Raw genomic sequence first — 9,912 nt, forward strand, 5'->3', positions numbered from 1 at the left:
TTTTTACCACGTGTTAGTTTGTGGTTTGTCATTACGTCGTCTGATCTTTTAATTACCGAACGTGACTTATTCCCGATTGTGACTGCTTTGCTGAGTTTGAAACCGCATTGCTATAAGACGTGTCGCGGTACTTTTCTATCCCAAATTCATGTATTTAATTTTGATGTTATATTTGTTACTCTCATCGGATTTTGTCAAATGTCTTAACGTCTCTTCTGTTATATTCGTGTGTTATGGTAAAGATAATTAATCACCCCCTTCATTTATTAGATTCTAGTTTGGTTCAACGAAATTTATATGATATATTTGGTTTACAGTTTGATTCAGAAGAAACACCGACATAGCTAGATAATACAATTAATTATCTAATTACTACCACAATTTGATATTAATAAGTATTGTAATTTTCATTGTTATTAATAAATGTAATGTCAGTATTACAAATCTAATCTTGAATCGATCCTAATCCTATCTTATTTTTGGGAAATATTTTTACAAATTCAAATGTGACGTCACTTTGTGTTTTTTTTAGAATTTCAAATGTGACGTCACTTTGAGCGTTGAGGCTTTGGCTAACTCGGCTGTGTATTTTTATGTGTTGGATTAAGTGGTTTTATGCAATGTATCCGTTTTTTTTCTGTAGTTAGTCCCCACTTCGGTTTTATCATGTATATCTATTATATAGTCATTTTATAAAATTTACTGTTTGCAAAATTATAAATTATTCTAAATAATAAGGATGTTCTTGTCCCAGGCAGAAAAACCCTGGCCGTGTTAGACGCAACTTTTTGGAAGTTTTGGTCCTCGGTGCTCTTCAGCTTTGTACTTGTTTTGGCTTTCAAACTTTTTTCATCTGAGCGTCACTGGTTGGTCTTGTGTGGACGAGACGCACGTCTGGTGTATTGAATTTTAAGCCTAGTACCTTTTGTTAGCTATTATTCGTGTGTTTCTTTGTCCTATATGTTCTCCCATTTATTTGTATTGTGGTCCTGTCATGTGATGTTGTCGTTTTGGTGTTGTGTTTGACGTTGCCATAAAAGCGGGAGGTTTGGCATGCCACAAAACCAGGTTCAACCCACCATTTTTTTTCTTAAATGTCCTGTACCAAGTCAGGAAAATGGCCATTGTTATATTATAGTTCGTTTCTGTGTGTGTTACATTTTAATGTTGTGTTTTTTTTGTGTCGTTGTTCTCCTCTTATATTTGATGCGTTTCCCTCAGTTTTAGTTTGTAACCCAGATTTGTTTTTATCTCTATCGATTTATGAGTTTCGAACAGCGGTATACTACTGTTGCCTTTATTGATTCATTAACCTATGTTGAATTTGCTAGGGAAAAAGAAGATCTATTTCATAAATGATTTACGTCAAAGAAAATAGATAAACATTTTGATAAGTTAAGACAATTGATGTTATTAGAAGAGTAGCAGTATGTTCATTTAGACTTAAAAACACATTTAGATGACAAAACTGTTGAGGCATTACAAGATGCAGTTGTTATTTCTGATAATTATGCCCTTTCATATAAAAGAAGTTTCAAAGGTGAAAATTTTAATACTTCGAGTGGAAATTACAGGAATCAAAGCACTGAGCGTACTGAGAGTAAGCCTGTTGCACAGAATAAGAGTCAGTTTAGTCCAAAATTTGATACTTTTGAGAAGAAGTCACTGACTTGTGCTTATTGTAAGAAGAATGATCACCTGATGGCTGATTGTTTTAGACTCCAGAAGAAGAATGTAAGAGATAATAAGCCCAAGACACTAAATGTATTAACTAATTGTATGCAGACACTAAAGTTAGATATAGACTAAGACATCGATAGACATCAACATTCTCAGCAGGTGGATTCACACTTTTATTTACTAACAACATCATACTAGATTGTGACCTATTGGATGAAATAATCTTGTGGATTCCGAGAAGATTTCCGGATGAAGAAAATATAAAAGATTGGACACATATTTTGAGAGTTAAGTTGACATTTCTATTTGTGTTATACTTCTTGTAAACTAGTGTATAATAAATATTGTTAAATTTTATTATTGATTTGTGTCTTTTGTTGGCTACAATTAACAAGCGATTTTTCTGGTCGTAATAACCTGCTTAGGAATTTGAATAATTATGGTCATTACATGTAGATCTAAGAGTTCTCGAAGTTACTGAAAACTAGTTGATTGATTGATTGCTAAACGTCCAGTGGCAAAAAGTTCATGTCTGTTCAGGACTTAAACAACACTACGCATCAGATTGAACTTGGGCCAACAACTAATTAAAAAAAATCATTTATCTAAGTTGAGGTTCATTCAAGTATTTGTTGATAGAAGTGAAGTGATCTGAACCAAAGTTCTAGTTTTTAGTTTCTATATAAGGTGGAATATAACGACACAGTTCCAATACTCCACTGATTCACTAAGGATAATATACTAGTGTACAAATGACATAGATTTGAACAATTCACATTCATCTACAGGAAACATTGTGTATTATTTTTTTTAATAAAAAAAAATATATGTCAAAAAATTATGTGTAGGCACGTGCCTAAAGTGCCTAACGGCAGCTATGCCCCTGAATATAACATGCATATTCAGGATGAGAAAAAATAAATACTGTATAGAAAATGTACATGTAAGTCTACCGGGATGAAGAAGGATATGAATTAGCAAACGAAGTGAAAAAAAAGTATCGGTCAATGATTCAGGAACCCAACGACACAATACAATTTCTAATTTGTTCCGATATTATTTACAAACTACACATCCATAAAGAATATTTATTTCGAAACAAAAATATATTGAGGACATACATATGACTTAAATTAAAAAAAAACCATTTCCAAGAAAAAATGATCACATACAAGCAGAATATTTTCTTTTTTGTCAAAATGAATTCCACCCGCCCTTTTAAGTCCATCTGATTGAGTAAAATTTCTCTATAAAGTTTACCATCATCATATATTACTACTACAGTGTGTGTTCTCCCATCAGTCACATATACATTCCTCTCATTATCAGTTGTCACACGACCTAAATCTTGATATTTATCATTTTCAAACTAAGTTAAGTTTTATGACCGAGAGCCATGTTCTGTTCATACTATCTAACAAAATTCAGAAATTCATACTTCCTTATAGCCTGTACTGTAAAATCACTACCTGCTTAGGAATTTGAATAATTATGGTCATTACACGTAGATCTGTGTCCAACTATCAAAGAGCAAGTGGACATGAACCAAAGATCATTACGTCTTTGAATTTTTTTTCAAAATTTCCATATAAAGTTGATTTCTGGTCACAAATGAAATTAAAGCGTTGATCACACAAAACATGTACATAACACAATTATTAATTGTCTCTGAAAACGGAATACAACTGTACAGATCATGACAATCAATCAAGTTAGATTGATAGTAAAGAAAACGAAAATAAATGGAAGTTATTTTGAATGACTAAATGCACAAACAGATTCGAGTCCGAATAAACTCATTGTCTGAAAGAACTATTCATGATTGTTTATGTTGGTTTCTTTTTTAATTTAAAAAGAAAACCATTTCCAAACAAATGATTACATACAAGCAGAATATTTTCTTTTTTGTCAAAATGAATTCCACCCGGCCTTTTCAGTCCATCTGATTGAGTTAAAATTTCTCTATAAAGTTTACCATCATCATATATTACTACTACAGTGTGTGTTCTCCCATCAGTCACATATACATTCCTCTCGTTATCAGTTGTCACACGACCTAAATCTTGATATCTATCATTTTTAAACTTCCAAATTAATTTTTCATCTAGCGAGCAGCAGTATATTGATGTAACGTTTATACAGACCAACCTGTCTCTGTTAACTGAAATGTCGCGAATTTTTCTGAAGGTAAAGGAATAGTTCGTATTTCTTTACCTGTCAGGTCCATCACATGTATAATACTCATATCAATAACAACGTAAAGGTTATTATCATCAAATGATATTCCGTAGCAGTTATGACTGGTATTGAATGTACTGGTGACAGATCTTGTATGCATATTTATTATCAGTGTGGTATTGTTAAATGTACATGACACTGCCACAGTATTACTATCTACTTCTGTTATATACCGTGGTTTATAGGACAGAGGAATGTGATGGACATCAGTACCGTCTGCATTACAAATAATAAGTTGGTCATTATTATAGTCGGTAAACACCAATGAATTGCCTATTTTGATGCAGCTAGTAATGACCTGATATTCATTCCTTCCCTTTTGGATATTAAACTGTTGACGCGAATTGACAGAAACAGGAAGGTTGTATTTGACAGGTGTTTGAGCTTGGGTGAACGCCGCAGTTGTGGTTGGTATTTTTTCTGAAATACAAAATTATTCATCAAATTAGTATGATCAGACCACATCGGTTTTTCACGCACGCAAATTTGTTTTAAGTACGATTGCCGCACGAAAATTTATTTTCACTTTTTTTTTACATTTTTTCCTGCACTTTGTATGATTCAGTTCATCTGTCTTGTCAAAAGTTTACTATTTTCAGCTCTTGCTAGCAATATCCTCCTGCACCACCCCAAGAAAATGAAACGCTCGTCCCATAATCGAAGGAAAACTGAAATAAAGGTTATAAATAAAAGAGATTGAAAAAAAAGAAAGATGAGTTGACATACCAAAGGGAAACGTTATTTGGTTGACGCTATCTTTTCATCTATTGTTGGGTAATTGAAGGAGATATACTAATTTATTGTGTCTTTTCAATTCTTATCTTCTCGGTTACCATAGAACCAACTGATAAAAACCACAAGCCACTGAGAAAACTTGTCATAATGAATATAAACAGAAACACGCCAGACACCGATAAATCGGTTAGAAGAGCAATGTTTTGCAATGGGAAATTATAATAAGTTGTATCACTGATATCGTATAAATATTAAAGGGTGACCGTTGGTATAGAGATATGGTCATCTGGACGTCTTCCGATTAGCAGTAACAACTAAAGTTAGGCGTCTGTTTGGTTGAGGGTGATGCATAAATCCGATGTCTCGTGTCAAAGAGTGTCAAGTTCTCTTTGCGTGAATAACTGTTAAAATTGAGAATGGAAATGGGGAATGTGTCAAAGAGACAACAACCCGACCAGTTAACATGTTACAAGTATGTGTCGTTAATCCAACTTACCATTAGGTGATAGAGGTTGGGTAAATGCTTCTTTGTTTGCTGACATATTTTCTGAAATATATTTAAAACAAAAGAAATAATTGATACATTCAAACGCAGTTAACAAACGTACCATGCTTTTGAGGGGCGTCTGTTTAATAATCCACTGCTTTTGTTACCTATTAAAAGTGTACTTATTTTTTTCCGTTTTGAAAATAAATGAACCTTTTGCCACTGGTCGTAAAGTAGTCAACATTCAACTAATTGATCACGTATGAACTGATTATCATTAGTTAAGTCCTTTTCTGCTGTTTATAGTTTCAACACCCCTATTTTTAGTTTCAAGTAAAACTTAGATTTTGTTTTTTGAAAAAGAGGGAACATTTAATTTTATAATTGTAGGGGAGATTTTATATTATGATTATGGGCATCATAACATGAGGTCACGCTTTTGTAAAGAACTGCTAAGGAGCACGTTTTGCGGAGAGGCTCCCCTACCCAGGATAAAGAAATTGGTACAAGAAATTTTTTTCTGAGGGCGAGGTTTTGTCCCAAAGTTGCTCCACATGATGTGTAAATACGCATCCACATTAGAATAGAATAGGGGTGTTGAATAGGAAGGTTCTTTAGTAGGAAAATATCACTCTTCCTGCAAGCTAACCCTTACAACGCTTTTGGGAATCCGTAGTTTACCTATTGCAAAGCTCAACTTTTGACCATATGTAACATGCCATCAATTTCCAAAGCTCTTCATACATTCTAGTCGACTCATCTTAATCTCACCGTAACCTGTTTTTAATTTGTGACCCTTCATAATATGGCACGAATTCTTAAGCAAAACATTAAACCAATCAATTTTCGTCGACTTATTTTTATGTTTTTATGGGACTAGTAGATACAATTAAGTTTGTTTTACAATTTTGAAATCAGAAAAAGTCAATAAAAATAATATATTCATAATTAAAGAGCTTCTTATAAAAGAGTTGGTATAATTTCCTTACCATATTAAATGCTTTAAAATGCAATGATTACTTATCTTTGTCTCATTAGATATATCGCCATATATATATATATATATAAAGATACATTCTTTGAATGAGAAGTAAGTTATTTACGAAATGTTACTGCTGTTTAAAGTTGAAGAAACCAATGATTTTATTTGTTCTGGTATCACAACGATCTAACAGTCAACTGTTTAAACCTATATTCAAAATGATTACTGGGTGGCGGCAGTTGGAGATGATTAAGAGAGAGACGAAAGATACCAAAATGGACGTTCAAACTCATATATCGAAAATTAACTGATAACGTCATGGCTAAATAAAGAAACAGACAAATAACAGTACACAAACCACAACATAGAAAACTAAAGACTGAGCAACACACACCCCAGCAAAAATCCCAGGTCCTCCGGAATAGTAAGCAGATCTTGCTTCATATGTGGCACCCGTCGTGTAGCTCGTGTGAGTGCAGACATGTTTATAAGTTTTATATGGTAGGTCACTTTCGAGGAAAGAAGGACGGGATTGTAGTTACGATTGATTGATTGATTGATTGATTGTTGGTTGCTTAACGTCCAGTGGCAAATATTTCATGCATATTCAGGACGAGAACAAATTAACAATAAATACAATAGGTAGGTTCTGTAATAGGGGCTTCCGGGATTAAGGTCGGAGAAATTTAGACTGCCACGGGAAAATGAGGGTATGTTGAAAAGGGACAGAAATTTAGCCTTGCAACAGGTCACCTACGGACCCCTCAAAGAGTTGTTGCAAGGGTTCTTAACGTGCAAAGAGCGTGGCACTCTCTTTACACGAGGTATCGGATTTAACGTCCCCATTCTGACCGGACGTGGCTGCAAATTTGTACATCCCGCACAGCCAAACGGACGCCCCACTTTAGCAAGGGTTTTACTGCCGGTCGGAGGAAGACCAATGGTGACCATACTTCTATTCCCCAGTCACCCTTAAGGTCTTGTAGTTACGACAATTGAAACATATCCGCTATCATTTGTGAATCAGATATTCCATAACGGTCATAACTAAAGACTGAGCAACACAAACCCCAGCAAAAATTGGGGATGATGCATGTGCCCTGGAAGAATAAGAAGATATGCTCCTAAACGACAACTTACAATGAATCAAATAGCAATAAGAACGCCCATTTCTAAATCATAACTCTCTTTAACCGAAGTCTAAACCTATTTACCGGAACTTGAACACACCTCCAATATCGCACTTCGTCATAGTATTTAACAGATACTGTAGTCCACGAACTTGTTGGAAGCTTTCACTTGTTGAACGTTTTGTTTTACAATATAATGACGTTCATAACATCGTGGATATGGAAACCTGATATTTTGTTGCCTTTTAAATATTAAACTTTTTCATATGTATCAATGGCTGTCGATTACAATGATTTCACTCAATGATACCGTTGCAACCCAAAAACTACTTTTTAATCAAATGAAAATTGCACCAAAAATTATAAAATGTCTAACACATGTATGCATACACAAAACCGCTGTTTTATACTGACCGACTTTAGAAACGCAACACTAGATTAATCTTTTTTTAATTTCAAATATGCAATGTATGTTGAACATATGTATGAACATAAATTTCATTCATTACTTCATTGTTTAATAGTATTTTACTGTTCGAAAGTTGAATTGATAGATATTTTTTTTTATTTTTAAATCATGTGGTATGCACTGAACCCCTGGGTTTCTCCTTACCAATGGATGTGTCACCGTTGCAGGCAATGACTGCCTGTAACCAAAGCCAAAATGATTGTCAAAAAAGGTAAAGCAATTCTGTTGGTCATGTTTTGAGTTCCGTTTTGTACCTTCTGATTTTGCATTTGTCCCACCCATTACAGTGTGTTTTGGCAATAATGCAGTTTAAACTTTAGGGCTTTTGTGTTTTTTCTGCAGACGATTCTTCGGCATTTCAGTTTATGAGAAACATGGCATTTGGCGATATGAAAAGTAGTTGACGTTGCAGCCGTATACATGTCTTGCAAATGACGTCGCGTAATCAAATTCTATTGACGTGACGTTGTCACTACATATTGATCTGGTCATTGATGGTCATCAACAAATCCCGTCTACCTTGTATCGTTGATTGAAGAACAGTAAGACGAGTTTCTGACGTCAAATTGTCTGGTTACAGCACGTTCACGTTTTCCGGCATGCAATACTCTTATGGGCTGATTTAGATTTTCATTGCTCAGTCTCGGCAATATGGAGATGCAACATGTTTTTCCTGGTTAAAGTGTGGGTATGGATTGACAGAACTGTCTAACGCAGAAAAAAAAACCTTAAAAAAATCATTTATGGGTTTCAAATTTCGCTATTAGAAATTCGTGCGACTTCAAAACTCCGGTATGTTCAATTACCTCGAGTAATTCAGATATTGAATTTTTCTTAACAGAAAGAAGTATGGTAAGCATGAATAGTAGTTATTTGAGGATCTATAATGATTTGGTTAAAACATTAACAGTATCTATAGTATGTGATATAGTTTCTCTTCAGTTTCGGAATTTTTTCGCCTACGTTTTTTCTAAGCCTAATTTTACATTATACGTGTGCCCGAAGAGTCTTCTAAGGTCGAAGTTAACTGTTGTGGCTTGTTGTATTTGCTTGCGGGAACAATACAGGATCAATATGAAAACACCAGTTTAATAACACTCGATTTCTGTTTTATAAATATTTACAAGTAAATGCATTTTTACAAATAATAAAATGTATAGAGATAAATTAGTTACCAAGACAAATAGGAAGGAGTGTTGCAGTAATATCATTGTTTGTTCCGCTTCCGTTTGAAAGTTTCAAGATGGCGTCCGACATTTGTCCTAATTGATTTACCATTTGATGGTCGGTTTCAAATAACTCGGCCTCGATATCAAATTCTAAGTAAACTGGTTGTCCAATGGTTTTTGATGCAATCCATTGTGTGAACTCTGTAAGATAAATATAAAAAAAAGAATAAACGAGTTTATATTGAATTGAATCCGTTAATTTGACGTAATTTGACGTCAATCTCTTTATTATTGGCGTATTTTTGCTAGAATCAACGATTTTTCCAAATTAATTACCACATTTTATTCAATTGCTCACTTTGTTTGCTGTATTTCTTTCAATTTGAAAAGACTAATGTACTGATTTCTGTTCAAATATGGAATGGTTTAAAAAATACCTTTGAGGTTTGCATTTTTTGTCTCTTGTTTTCTTGATGTCTGTAGTGTGAAACATCAAATATATAACGAAACCTCTCTGCTACCAACGTTTAAAGATTAAATGTTTTTTTTACTATATAACTTTAATAGAAAGATAGAAACTGAAAAAGTAAAAATGTTCATCAAGACGATATTATTTAGTGAAAGGACATCATATATATATATAATGATTGATTGATTGTTGGTTGCTTAACGTCCAGTGGCAAATATTTCATGCATATACTGGACGAGAACAAATTAACAATAAATACAATAGGTAGGTTATGTAATAGGGGCGTCCGGGGTTAAGGTCCGCGAAATTTAGACTGCCACGGGAAATGAGGGAATATTGGATAGAGACAGAAATTTAGCCTACGGACCCCTCAAAGAGTTGTTGCAAGGGTTCTTAACGTGCAAAGAGCGTGGTACTCTCTTTACACGAGGTATCGGATTTAACGTCCCCATTCTGACCGGACGTGGCTGCAAATTTGTACATCCCGCACAGCCAAACGGACGCCCCACTTTAGCAAGGGTTTTACTGCCAGTCGGAGGAAGACAAATGATGA

At 34.2% G+C, this 9,912-nt stretch overlaps 1 long non-coding RNA gene across 1 annotated transcript; it reads right to left on the reverse strand.

Moving 5' to 3' along the window:
• Positions 1–4,142: 4,142 nt before the first annotated feature.
• LOC127732437 (uncharacterized) lies at positions 4,143–8,989 on the reverse strand. The gene is made up of 3 exons (XR_007996256.1): positions 8,897–8,989; positions 5,150–5,200; positions 4,143–4,338 (listed from the first exon to the last, which is right to left on the reverse strand). It is a non-coding gene; the product is annotated as an uncharacterized LOC127732437 (long non-coding RNA).
• Between the last annotated feature and the right edge of the window lie 923 nt (positions 8,990–9,912).

The sequence above is a fragment of the Mytilus californianus genome, unplaced genomic scaffold (assembly GCF_021869535.1).
Source record: "Mytilus californianus isolate M0D057914Y unplaced genomic scaffold, xbMytCali1.0.p SCAF_24, whole genome shotgun sequence".
Classification (NCBI taxonomy): Eukaryota; Metazoa; Mollusca; class Bivalvia; order Mytilida; family Mytilidae; genus Mytilus; species Mytilus californianus.